At 37.4% G+C, this 13458-nt stretch overlaps 1 protein-coding gene across 3 annotated transcripts in view; it reads right to left on the bottom strand.

Moving 5' to 3' along the window:
* Positions 1–13458, bottom strand: part of YLPM1 (YLP motif containing 1) — a 75540-nt gene that overhangs the window by 48165 nt on the left and 13917 nt on the right. The gene's annotated exons all lie outside the window — the stretch shown is intronic.

Raw genomic sequence — 13458 nt, 5'->3', positions numbered from 1 at the left:
TGAAGATTTTCCCAAAGACAAAAAGATGAAAGGGACTATATATCCTTTTCTGGGAAACAGGTAAGAATCTTTTTTTTTTAGTTGTTCAGGGATAAATATTTCACATCAGATGAAAAAATCTCTTTGTGACCCACCCTAATCAGAAACACATAAGGGAACTCTATGAAAGGTACTATAGCCTAGCCAAGTTGACACCACACAGAGTCATCACAAGGAATGTCAATATACATAAATTGACTATAAACAGAAAGGGGACCGCCAGCAAATGGTTTTTAAATTCTGGAAGACAAAGGGCAAACATGAGTGGTAACATATGCAAGAAGAAGCTGGAGTTTAGAATGCTGGTAGAAGGAGATACAATCAAAATGGGGCTGGTCTGCCCACAGAAACCCAGGGAGAGTCAGAATTCTCAGATACCAGAGGTGCTGGGGAAGGACAGGGGTAAGACTTGGGGCTAAAAATGTGTAAATTAAAATCTATATTCAGAACCATCAACTAGACTTTCTCTGGGATGAATGTCCCTATATTCTTGAATCCGAGGGTCCTCTAACATTGGCAGTTCTCTGCCCTACCACATAAGCAAGGCCTGAATCTGTTGACTGGGCGCATCAACAGTTGATGAGCGCCTCATATGCACACAGAGCTTCCAATTAGCTTGTCAGTGTCCCCCGCTCTTAAATATAAATGGACAACCAAGGATCACTAGAAACTTGAGGAATGTCTCCAAAATGGAAGGAAGAGACCAAAGGTAAACGGGTCATAAATCTGGAGAAAAAACAGAGATAATGCAAAAGACAGAAGATAACTTTTAAAAAACCCTCAAATGATATCCTCAGAAAGATTCATAATGAGATACTGTAAACATAAATCAAGAATAAAACTTGATCAGAACCAAGAAAACTGCACAAAAATTTAAAAATTCTCCAAATAAAATGCAATAAAAAGATTAGAAGTATCTCAGAAAGTACAATCAAATGAAAAAGAGACAAATATAATCAATCCTGCAGGTCCAAAAACCTACTAATGAGGAGTTCCAGAAAAACAGAAAACAAGAAAAATAAACTTAATGAAGAAATAGACAGATTTAAGAGTTAAAAGACTCTAATTTTCAGACAGAAAAGGTCTAGCTTAGTAAATAATCAGTATAACTATTAAAACTAAACAAACAAAAAAACCACTGTGAAATTTTAGAATACCAGGGGGGAATAAAGTTTCTAGCAATAGGGAGACATCATCTAAAAAGGAAGAGAATCAGAACAGTATAGCACCTATATTGACTGGCAGAAGAAAATAGAATGGTGATCCTAAACTTTTGAGGAATAATTATGTTCAACTTTACTACATAGTACATAAATGGTATTAAACAGTATGGTACTGGCATACAGACAGACACATAGATCAATGGAACAGAACAGAGCGCCCCCAAATAAACCCATGTGTATATGGTCAATTAATTTATGAAAAGGAGCCGAGAATATAAAATGGAGAAAGGACAGTTTTTTCAATAAATGATACTCGGAAAAGTGAAGAGTCATGTAGAAAAGAATGCAACTACAGTGTTATCTCACACTGTACACAAAAATTAACTCAAAATGGACTAAAGACTTGAAAGTAAGGCCTGAAACCATGAAACTCCTAGGACAAAACCTAGAAAAACACCATAGGTGTAAGCTTCTTGATACAGGCCCTGGCAATGGTTTTTTGAATCTGATATCAAAAGCAAGGAGAATAAAAGCAAAAATAAACAGGTGGGATGACATCAAACTATAAAGCTTCTGCACAGCAAAGAAAACCATCAACAAAACGAAAAGGCAACCTACTGAATGGGAGAAAACACTTGCAAATCTTGTAACTGATAAGGGGCTACTGATCAAAATATATAAAGAACTCCTATAACTCTAGCAAAAATACAAATAATCTGATTTTAAAATGGGCAGAGGACCTGAATAGACATTTTCCCAAAGACAATGTACAAATGGTCAAGAGACCCATGAAAAGATACTCATCATCGCTCATCAGCCAAGAAATACAGATCAGAACCACAATATCACCCCACACCTGTGAGAATGGCTGTTTTCAAAAAGGTTAGAAATAATAAGTGTTGGCAAGGATATGGAAAAAAGAAACCTTGTATATTGTTGAGGGGAATGTAAACAGGTGCAGCCACATGGAAAGCAGTATGAAGGCTCCTCAAAAAAAGTAAAAGTAGAACCCTCAGATGATCCATCAATTACGCTTCTGGATATTTATCTGAAGAAAACAAGAAAACTAACTTGAAGAGATATATGCATCCCATGTTCACTGCACATGAGTTACAATAGCCAAAATATGGCAACAACCTAAGGGTCCATCAATGGAAGAATGGATAAAAAAACTGTGGTGTGTGTATACATATGTATGTATGTGTAACACAGACACACAAACACACGAATATTATTCAGCCACAAAAAAGAATGAAATCTTGCCACTTATGACAATATGGATAAACCTCAAGGGTACTATGCTAAGTGAAATAAGTCAGACAAATACTGATTTCTCTTATACGTGGAATCTAAAAATAGATAGATAGATAGATAGATAGACAGACAGATAAAAGCCAAACTCATAGATACAAAGAACAGATTGGTGGTTGCCAGAGGCAGGGGTGGGCATAGGAGAAATGGGTGAACTAATTTTGTTTTTAGTTTAAATAAATTAAAACATTTTAAATGCTTGACTTTAAATTCTATACCCAAATTATAATCAAGTGTGAGGTTAGAATAAAAACATTTCAGGGACGCCTGGGTGGCTCAGTCGGTTAAGCGTCCGACTTCGGCTCAGGTCATGATCTCATAGTCTGTGAGTTCGAGCCCCGCGTCGGGCTCTGTGCTGACAGCTCAGAGCCTGGAGCCTGTTTCAGATTCTGTGTCTCCCTCTCTCTCTGACCCTCCGCTGTTCATGCTCTGTCTCTCTCTGTCTCAAAAATAAATAAACATTAAAAAAAAAATTAAAAAAACAAAAACAAAAACAAAAAAACAAAAAACATTTCAGACACACAAGACTCAGACAATTTGACTCCAAACCACAATTTCTTACTAAGTTACCTGAGCATGCACTCTGGCAAAAAGAGGCACTAAACCACAAACAGGAAGCCATGACATTCAGTAAACAGTGAATCCAATCCAGGAGGGTAATCAAGGGAAATGCTGGAGTAACAGCCATATGGCAGATCTTGAAAGCAACCAAGCAGCCAACCCAGCCAGGTGAAAAGCAAGAAGATGCATAAATATGGGAGAGAGATCACCTCAAGAGAAAAAGAGATGGTGCTTTTGGGAGTAGGGTTGGAGAATTATTTTAAAGATTTTTCAAGAAGACAATTGGAAATTCTAGAAAAGTCATTACACTAAAGGAAATATAATTATAACACACTGCTTATCTCTACAGTGGACATTGTTTGCTTATCTAAAAACAGTGACACGTATTAGACATACGGGGTTAGAGTAGTGGAAGAAGCAAATCTGTTAGAACTGGGAGTAAATATATAACGTTTAAAATGTGGAAGTTCAAGAAAGCAGCAGCATATTTTTTAGTGATAGGAAGGTAACTACCAAAAGAAACAGCTAAAGAATGAAAAGATGTCATTAGAAAACACATCTAGGGTGGCTTGGGGCAGTGGCTGCCTGTTTTTCTTGATTTCTGAAAACTATGTATGTACCACTTTGATAAAAATGTAAAATGAGTTTAAGTGACACAGAGAGATTAGCCCTAACTGGGAGAAAGAAGAGCTTCTTCTGAGACTAGAAGAAGAAAGATGAGGATAATAAGGTAAGGTAAACACAAGGGTGGGAAGTGAGTTTCACTGGGCCTGAAAGTCTTGATTTCCTCTGGGAGGCAGGAATCTAAATTAAAGATACAAAGCGAAAGAAAAATGTTTGTGGAGACAAGAGTCCAGATGGTCTCTGCACAGCAGTGAAGGCTTGGCACAGCTACTGTTGGGCACAGGGACAGGAGCTGACTAGAGACTTATCAGAGGACACACCACAATACTAAAGAGGGAGACCACTTATTTACTTATTTAGCTATATATGATACTGTTTCAGGGCTTGTGAGGGTTTCGTTCCATTTCTTGAAGTGCCATTTATTAATTCAAAGTGCCTGGAAAAACACCTTAGATCATTAAAGTTGCGTAAAACCATCTGCTTTGGATTCAATTCAGCAATGATCAGTTCATGGAAGTGCTAAGAGGAGACTATTCTCCACAAGGTAGAGTCAGTAAGAACCCTTGTCAACTCGTTACCTAATATTATAATCAAATTTTGAATATAAACAAACTGCCTTCCTAACCAATTTGTGAATGCCTTGAGAATTTCATCCATAACTGAGACATTCCAGCATAAGTAACAGTTACTGAACATCTGTCAGGTACTATGTTAGTGCTGGAAATAAATGGATACTTAACTCAAGGAGTTCATAGTCCAAGGGAAGAGTGAGACAGGTAAACCAACAATTTGATTTACTTAAAACTTAGAACATAACTTGATAAAATGGAACATGATGGCTGGCCTTGTTTACAGAGGTATCCCCTTTGTCTGACTCACCAAAGGATCTCAACACATAATTACTGAAGTGCTCCTGCACTAGGAATTAGTAAAGCAAAAACTGGCAGGAAAGGAACTCTGAACAAAGAGAAGAGCACATATAAAGAATGGCCAGAGGGAAAGATAAAGGAAGCAAGAGGCACTAAACGACGTACAGATAAGGAAAAGAGAACATGGTGACATGGTTGTAAAAGGTAATTAACTCACTACTGCAAGCCTCATGCCTGCACATATAATATGCAATTTCCATGACAGGATAGGGTACTTTGCTTTCAGATTAAATTGCTGATCAACAGCCAAGGGTCATCATTTTATTTTTATTTTGGGGGTCAGAAAAAAACCAACTGAAATATACTTTCGACACTACATATAAATGGCAATTATTTATCAATACTGCACTTTCAAATTTTCAAAGTTCAAGGATGTAACAAAATGTTAGACTATCAAAACCTTTTGTATTCATAAAAGAATTTTAAAGCCTTTGGAATAAATATATTAAGAGATACTCAATTTTAAAATATGCACAAAAATTAGCCATGTTTACATTAATACAATGAAATGCTATGACCTTTTTAACATATAAAAACATTTGAAATAAAGTACAAACATAGCATATAGTCACTAAATACAATCACAGAAAAACACATGTATTGCCCATTGGTTAGATGAAAAGTAAAACAAATATTTGGTGTTTAAATATTTAGAAAATTTGTATACAGTTAGGTATTTCATAAACTTTTAAAAAACAAAAACCCTAAAGCTAGGTATGAAAACATTAGAGGTATGTATAAAAATTTCACGATTTAACATAAAAAACAGACCCCAAGTGGGTATAAAAACTTAAGAGGCATGCGCAGAAATACAAATGTCTTATCACAATATTTACATAAACATACTCCAATCAGCTGACCATGGGAATTACAAAATATTAAATTCTGGAGTCAAATTCCTGCCCTTTTAGTTTTCATGCGAGATGATTTTTCTAAGTATTTTCTAATATGTATAACTAAAACCCTAAAGTCAAAACTCTCCCTCCAAAAAGTAATTGCTATAAATAGGAACAACCATGGCAAATGGAAGCACAGAGTAAAACTGTATTGTTTACAGTCCCTTGCTAATCCAAATAAGACAGCTACAGAATAGAAGAGGTCCACAATTATAATCCGAAAACCAATCAAAAAGTATGTATGACCAATCAGGAGCCTAGATATTACAAAGATGTCAATTCTTCCACAAAATGGTCAACAGATTCCATGCAACGCTCATCAAAATTCCAGCAGGTTTCTGAAAACTGACAAGCTGATTCTAAGCATTACATGGGAAACAGAGAGGGCCAAGAATAATCAAGACAATCTAGATCAGGGGTCAGTAGACCATGGCCCCAGGGCCAAATCCAGTTAAGAGTGATCTTTTACATTTTTAAATGTGAAAAACAAAAGGAAGAAAGAAAAATAAGTGATAGAGACCAAACATGGCCTGCAAAGCCTAAAAATACTTACCATCTGGCCATTCACAGAAAAAGTTTGCCAACCTCTGATCTAGAAACACAGAACTGGAGGACTTACACTAAGAGGTATCAAGATTTATTACAAAGCTACAGTAATTTTTTTAAAAATCTTTTAAAAGTGTTTATTTTGAGAGAGAGGGAGCACGAGTGGGGGAGGGGCAGAGGGAAACGAGGAGAGAGAATCCCAAGCAGGCTCCCTGCTGTCAGCCCAGAGCCTGATGCAGGGCTCGATCCCATGAACTGTAAGCCAAAATCAAGAGCCAGACACCTAACTGACAGCCACCCAGGCGCCCCTAAAGCTACAGTAATTAAAACAGTATGACACGGGTACAATGATAGAGTCTAGAAACAAATCCATACATATGGTCATTTGACTCACAATGAAGAAGATAGCACGAAGTAGTGAGGAAAAGATGGGCTGGGGTCAACTAGATAGCCATATGAGAAGTAATAAACCATGATCCTTACCTCATACCTCATTAACAAATAAATCAATTCTATATGGATTGTTGATTTAAAAATAAAAGGTAAAACGAGACAGAAGATAAAATAGGATAATATATTTATGGCCTTGGGGTAAACAAAGATTTCTTAAACAGGACACAAAAAAGTACTAACCATAAAAGAAAAACAGATCGATAAATTGGACTGCTAAATTAAAATCAAGAATTTCTATTAATCAAAAGACACCACGGGCGGCTGGGTGTCTCAGTTGGTTAAGCGTCTGACTTCAGCTCAGGTCATGAAAGCACGGTTTGTGCATTCAAGCCCCACGTTGGGCTCTGTGCTGACAGCTCAGATTCGGATGCTGAAGCTCTGCTTCGGATTCTGTTTCCTTCTCTCTCTGCCTCTCCCCTGCGCTCGCGCTCTCTCTCTCTCTCTCAAAATTAAATAAACATTAAAAAAATTTAAAAAAAAAAAAGACACCAGGGGCATCTGGGTGCTCAGCTGGTTAAGCCGTTAAGCATCTGACTCTTGATTCTGACTGAAATTATGATCTCAGGGTCATGAGTTGGAGCCCTGCGTTGCATTGGGCTCCTTGCTGGGTGCCGGGCATGGAGCCTGTTTAAGACTCTCTCTCCCTCTGCTCCCTCATCCACCTCGCACGTGCACACACACATGCACACTCTCTCACCAAAAAAAAAAAAAAAAAAAAAAAAAGACACCATTAACCCTTGGGGTTCCCTCTGGGTTCAGATCCTAGTTTTAGAACTGTTTTTTTTTTTTTTTAAGGTTTTGTTTGTTTGTTTTGAGAGATCACACGCACGTGTACACAAGGTGGGGGGGAAGGCAGAGAGCGAGGAAAAGACAGATAATCCCAAGCAGGCTCTGCACTGTCAGTGCAGAGCCCAGTGCTGGGCTCAAACCCACGAATCATGAAATCATGACCTGAGCCAAAATCAAGAGTCAGATGCTTAACCAACTGGGCCACCCAGGTGCCCCAAGAACTGTTTGTTTGTTTGTTTTTTAATAGTTCTATTATACTCATACCTGTCAGGGAGGCTAAACTCAACAACACAAGAAACAACAGGTGTTGGTGAGGATGCAGAGAAAGGGCAACCCTCTTACACTACTGGTGGGAATGCAAACTGGTGCAGCCACTGTGGAAAACTGTATGGCGGGTCCTGAAAAAGTTAAAAATAGAACTACTTTGCTATCCAGCAACTGCACTGCTAGGTATTTACCCAAAGAATACAAAAATACTGATACGTATTCAAAGGGGTACATGCACCCCAATGTTTATAGCAGCATTATCAATAATAGTCAAACTATGGAGACAGCCCAAATGTCCAAAGGTCCATCAATAGATGGATAAAGAAGTTGTAGTGTGTGTGTGTGTCCATATAACAGAATATCACTCAGCTATTAAAAGAATGAAATCTTGCCATTTGCAATGAAGTGGATGGAGTTACAGAGTATCATGCTAAGCAAAATAAGTCAGCCAGAGAAAGACAAATACCATATGATTTCACTCATATGTGGAATTTAAGAAACAAAACAGACGAGCAAAAAGAAAAAAAGAAAGACAAACCAAGAAACTGACTCTTAAATACATAGAACGAGCTGATGGTTACCAGAGGGAAGGTGGGTGCGGAATGGGTTAAATAGGTGATGGGGATTAAGGAGTGCACTTGTGATGAGCACCGGGTGGTGTATGAAAGTGTTGAATCACCACATTGTACACCTGAGACTAATATTATACTGCATGTTAACTAACTAGAATTTAAATAAAAACTTTAAAAAAATAAAAAATAAACAGCTCCATCATAAGGATTGAAACTTTGTGACTTTTCTCTCATAGGCTTCCCCAAGAACAAAGAAAATGTACTCCTTAAAAAAACAGAATGAAACTTACATTATCTTGCAATTACTATATGGGTCTATTAGAACCTTTCATAAATCTAAGACACATTATGGGATCCTAAGTGACTTTTTCTCTGAATCTTAAAGCATTCTGCAATTTCCTTACCCTCAAAATCATTACTCATCATTACTTATCAGTTATCCCCATCTATGCTAAAGAAGATTAAAATACAAAGACAATGAAGGAATGATGGACTCGCCTAAAGATGAGGCAAAAGTGAAATAGGCTGTCACCTCACCCCGCTTTGTATTGCCCAAAATATTACAGCCTACTTTTAGGCTTCACTGAGTACAATTGAGAATTAAAAATTTTTCATTTCCTGACTATAACAGCAGAGAAAAGTGAGAGAGAAAGCTGTGTCCAAATCAAAAAATAAACACAGAGACAGAAGGACTCTAAGCTCTAATAAAGATGTGACATTGATCACGTAAGTAAAATCTCCAACTGTAAGTCCTCAGATGACAGTATCCTAGATGAATATTCTCAAATTCAAGATTCGATGAATGAACAATATATTTCTAAGGACAGAAAGGAAATGTAGTACTATCATCCACTTAGTTATTAAACTGCAAGGATGTCATCACATAATATTTTGTGCCAAGAACCTGGACCATTCTGCTTTGCCAGAAGAATAAGTGACAGGATTATTTCATCTTTTATGTTTATGTTTTGTGCCAAAATTTACCTGATGCAGGGTTTTGCTCTTCTAAAATTTTTATTAAAATTTTGAATAAGCAGTTTTTCACTATCCCTTTGTTACTTCTGTACATTATTTGTAAAATTACTTTAAAATTTCAAAAGTAAAACTGGCCCACTGGATCTAGGTGATACTTTTTTTGGCATACTGAAGATAAGAAAGAAAAAGGACTGCACAATGAAAAAACAGTCAAGACAATCTAGACACAGGATGCTATCTCGTGCGCATAAGGAACTCCTACAAATCAGTAAGAAAAAATCATAACCCGATAGAAAAATGGGGAAAAGATTTCAATAAGCATCTCGTAAAAGAGGAAATCCAACTTAATAATCAAATGGAAAAAGAAGTTAACCTCATTTGTCATCAGGGAAATACAAATTAAAGCCATAGCACAATACCACTAGACATCCACCAAGATTACTGTAACTTAAAATTTTAATAATACCAAGTGTTGATGAGAATGCAAAAAACAAACAAAAAACCCCAAAAAACTGGAACACAAAAAACCTGCTGGTGAGAATATAAATGGATACAATCACTTTGGAAAACTGTTTGACAACATCTACCAAAGCAGGACCGCACATACCCCATGATCAAGTAATTCCAATCCTTTGTATATTTCTAAAAAAAATTAAATACACACACACACACACACACACACACACACACACACACACACACAGATGCACCTAAAGGGACACATACAACACCAAAAGACACAAAGCAGCATTCTTCATAATAACCAAAAAACTTAAATGACTATCACTATGAAAACAGATAGACTGTGGTAAATTCATACAACAAAATACTGTAAAGCAATGGGAATGAACAAACTACAGCTACACAAACATGGATAAACCTCACAATAACATAATGTCGAGTGAAAGATGCTAGACTCCACCGAGTATATACAGTATGATTCCACTTCTACAAACTTCAAAAATAGGCAAAACTAATCTATGGCATAAAAAATCAGTACAGTGATTATCTTTGGGGCAAGGGAAAATCAGAAGGGGCATGAGGAGGACTTTTCAGACACCAGTAATTTTTATTTTTTGATCTCAGTACTGTAACATGAGTGTGTTTCCTTTGTCAAAATTCACTAAGCTGCACACCCAGGATTGTGCACATCTCTGTATGTTACTCTTCAATAAATAAGTTTTACGATTGAAAAATAAAAGGTTCTAGGAAACCAACATCCACTGACCTAATAGATTCTTGGAGCAGGGCAGTCTTCTAGAAGACTTGATGAATCCAACAATACACACACATACACACAATTTCAAAATAGCTGCTCCAGATGCTCAACAATGTAGTATGATATTTACACATGATGCAGGTCTATCACTTGCCTTTTGGAAACGTTCAGTTTTTTTAAACAGCAGCCTAAATCTGGATTTTGCAAAAACTCTATCTTAACAGTGTGTTATTTAAAACTTCTCTTAAGTTTATTTATTTATGAGAGAGACAGAGACAGTGTGAGTGGGGAAGGGGCAGAGAGAGACAGAGAGACAGAGAGACAGAGAGACAGGGGGAGAGAGGGAGAGAGGGAGAGAGGGAGAGAGGGAGAGAGGGAGAGAGAGAGAGAGAGAGAGAGAGAGAGAGAGAGAGAGAATATCCCAAGCAGGGTCCATATTCCCAGCACAGAGCCCGATGCGGGACTCAAACCCACGAAACCGTGAGATCATGACCTGAGTCGAAACTGAGAGCCAGACACTTAACTGACTGAGCCACCCAGGCACCCCTTAATCATGTGTTATTTCAATAGTGTGTTACTGGTAAATCAGTTATCTGTGTTCTGCATTCTTGTTTTTCTACCCAGCTGTGTTAAAAAAAAACAAGGCAAAACAGAGTGGCTTACCGTATCAGTCATGTGTTTATAGCAAACTCTGGATTCAACTAGTAAGAAAAATTCACAAGTTTCCTTAACAGTGTGGATTATTTCTACCTCATTCTCTTTCACTCACCAGTTTCCACTGATATATGTTTTTTTTACTTAGTTACACAAGAGAAAAAAGAACTATGCTTGGGAAATAGTCACAAACTACACTCAATATGAGCCCAGAGAGCAAAAGCAGAAGAATAATAGAAATGGACATGACATAAGCTAGACTGGGGGAAGGTTTTAAAAACAGGGTAGATGTGAGCAGGATCCAATTCAAAAACAACAACAAAAAAAGCCATCCTTATCTAAGCTGCAGGCGAAAAAGCTGGAGCGGAACATACATCTAAAAGCAATGTAATCAATGTTTCTTAAGATTTCAGCAGGCCAGAAGGTTGGCCCAAACCTAACCAGATGACATGTAAAAAGCAAGTCTTAGAAAAAGAGAAAAACAAAACAAAACAAAAACTGCACAAGTTCAGGATGAGAGAGACCTGGTTTAATAACAGCTAATGTGAAAAAGACCAGGGAAGCCAAATGGGTGTTAATTAAGCTCAACATAAGCCAACGCTGTGAGAGTGAGGACCAACAAAAGCAATTTGTTTAGTTATCCATTTATGTTCTTCATAGCAAAGTTGGTAATGGGTTCTATGGCTCCCTGCGTCTGAAGTGTTTGTTCTGAAGGAGACTGACCAAAGGCCCTTCACAAGACAATGAACAACGTGGCAGGAGGAGGCTAGAACCAATGTTAGTGTGAAAAGAAAAGAAGAATCTGAGTTTATGTGACAGCAGAGAAGAGCAGGTGAGGCAGGATCGGGGAGACAAGAGCGTGGCGTTTAAATAACTGTAGGGACACACTATAGTAGGGGGACAGGGTAATTCATTATGTGTTGCACCACAAAGGCAGATCGAATCAACAGGCAGAAGTGACAGCAACACATTCAGGTTCACTCAATATAAATAAACTTCCCCCAAACCTGTCAACACCTTATATAGTGGTACGCCTGATCACAGTGCCAGTGTTTAATCAGAGGCCATCAACCACTTGTCACAGGAAGTAAAATGAACTTAAATGTGGATCAGAAGGCCTTGGATTCTAATTCTATCTCAACCATTTACTAGCTACGTCATCTGAGGCAATTCATTTATAACCTCTCCAAATCTCAGCTTCCTGTCTATGTTTACTTCATGAGATCACGGAGAAGAATAACTCAGGTAATAAGAAGTAATAAAAATAGGTGCAAGACCCAGGATGACAGCACCACATGCAGCACATATACGAGTTGCTACAGAGGAGATACTGCACTAGATAGTTGCTAAGATCCTCCTAGCACTGAAATTATTAAGGTACCTTAAGGCAAGAAAAAACTTAAAATAGGTGCTAAATTTACAACAAGATTTGGTAGGCAAGACAGAAAATATTAATATGAGAGAAAAAAAGAGAGCAGGAAATCTGTTTCACAAGGTGTTAAGAATGTACTTTTCTGATAGCAAATTAGTCACCAGATCTACAAGGCAATGCTTAATCCAAGAGATAAGTAAGAATACAAATTAAAAAGTTACACATTCCAACTAAATCAAGACTACAAAATGCACTTGTAATCACTGACAGTATGAATATCACTGAACCACGGCATGAAACACAGTGCTTAACTAATAGTGCTTTCACTCTGGGGACTCTCCGGACTCTGCTCCCACTGGGTGTGGACTCAGGCTCTACTTTCCCAGTTGCGTGATATTGAACAAATTACTCAAACAGCTCAGTCCCAGTCTGTAAAGGGTAAATGTAGGGTATGAACCTGCCTAGTTCACGGGCTGCTGAGAAGATTCCATGAGACAACATATGTAAAGCCTCTGGCAAGGCTTCTGGTACCCGGAGGAACTCGTGTTAATTATGTGTTGCACCAAAGTGGCAGATCTAGAGCAGGTAGTAGTCACAGCAACACATTTAGGTTTAATGCAAGAAATAAACTGTCTAGAAAACTGTCAACACCTTATACAGTGGAGTTGCCTCGCCTCTAAATAGCTTTGACTTTGGATGGAGTTTTGCACCATGTTGTTTTCAGAGTTACAAATTTGGGGAACAAATGATATATTTTGTTTCCAAAGGCTGAAATTAAGTTTAAATTAAAAATGATAATGTAGATACATTGACCCTGAGGTGAAAAATTAATCAACATACTAAGTGGAAAGAGCACGTTTACAAGACAACATACTCAGTACGATCGAATTTTTCTGATGTATATGTTTTTAAATTATTGTTTCTAAATGGTGAAATTAGGGGACTTTTTAAAATATTTTTCTGTACTATCTAGATTTAGTATAAGGAATATGTATTTCTATCAATTTTCAATTGGAAAAAATATGATTGAAAATGTTTTTCTATAGGAAAATTAACATTTAGGTCAACTTGGGTAGAAGAATACACTT

This window comes from Panthera leo, chromosome B3 (genome assembly GCF_018350215.1).
Source record: "Panthera leo isolate Ple1 chromosome B3, P.leo_Ple1_pat1.1, whole genome shotgun sequence".
In the NCBI taxonomy this organism is placed as follows: domain Eukaryota; kingdom Metazoa; phylum Chordata; class Mammalia; order Carnivora; family Felidae; genus Panthera; species Panthera leo.
Note: the sequence above shows the minus strand (reverse complement) of the source record. Positions and strands in the feature narration are given on the sequence as shown.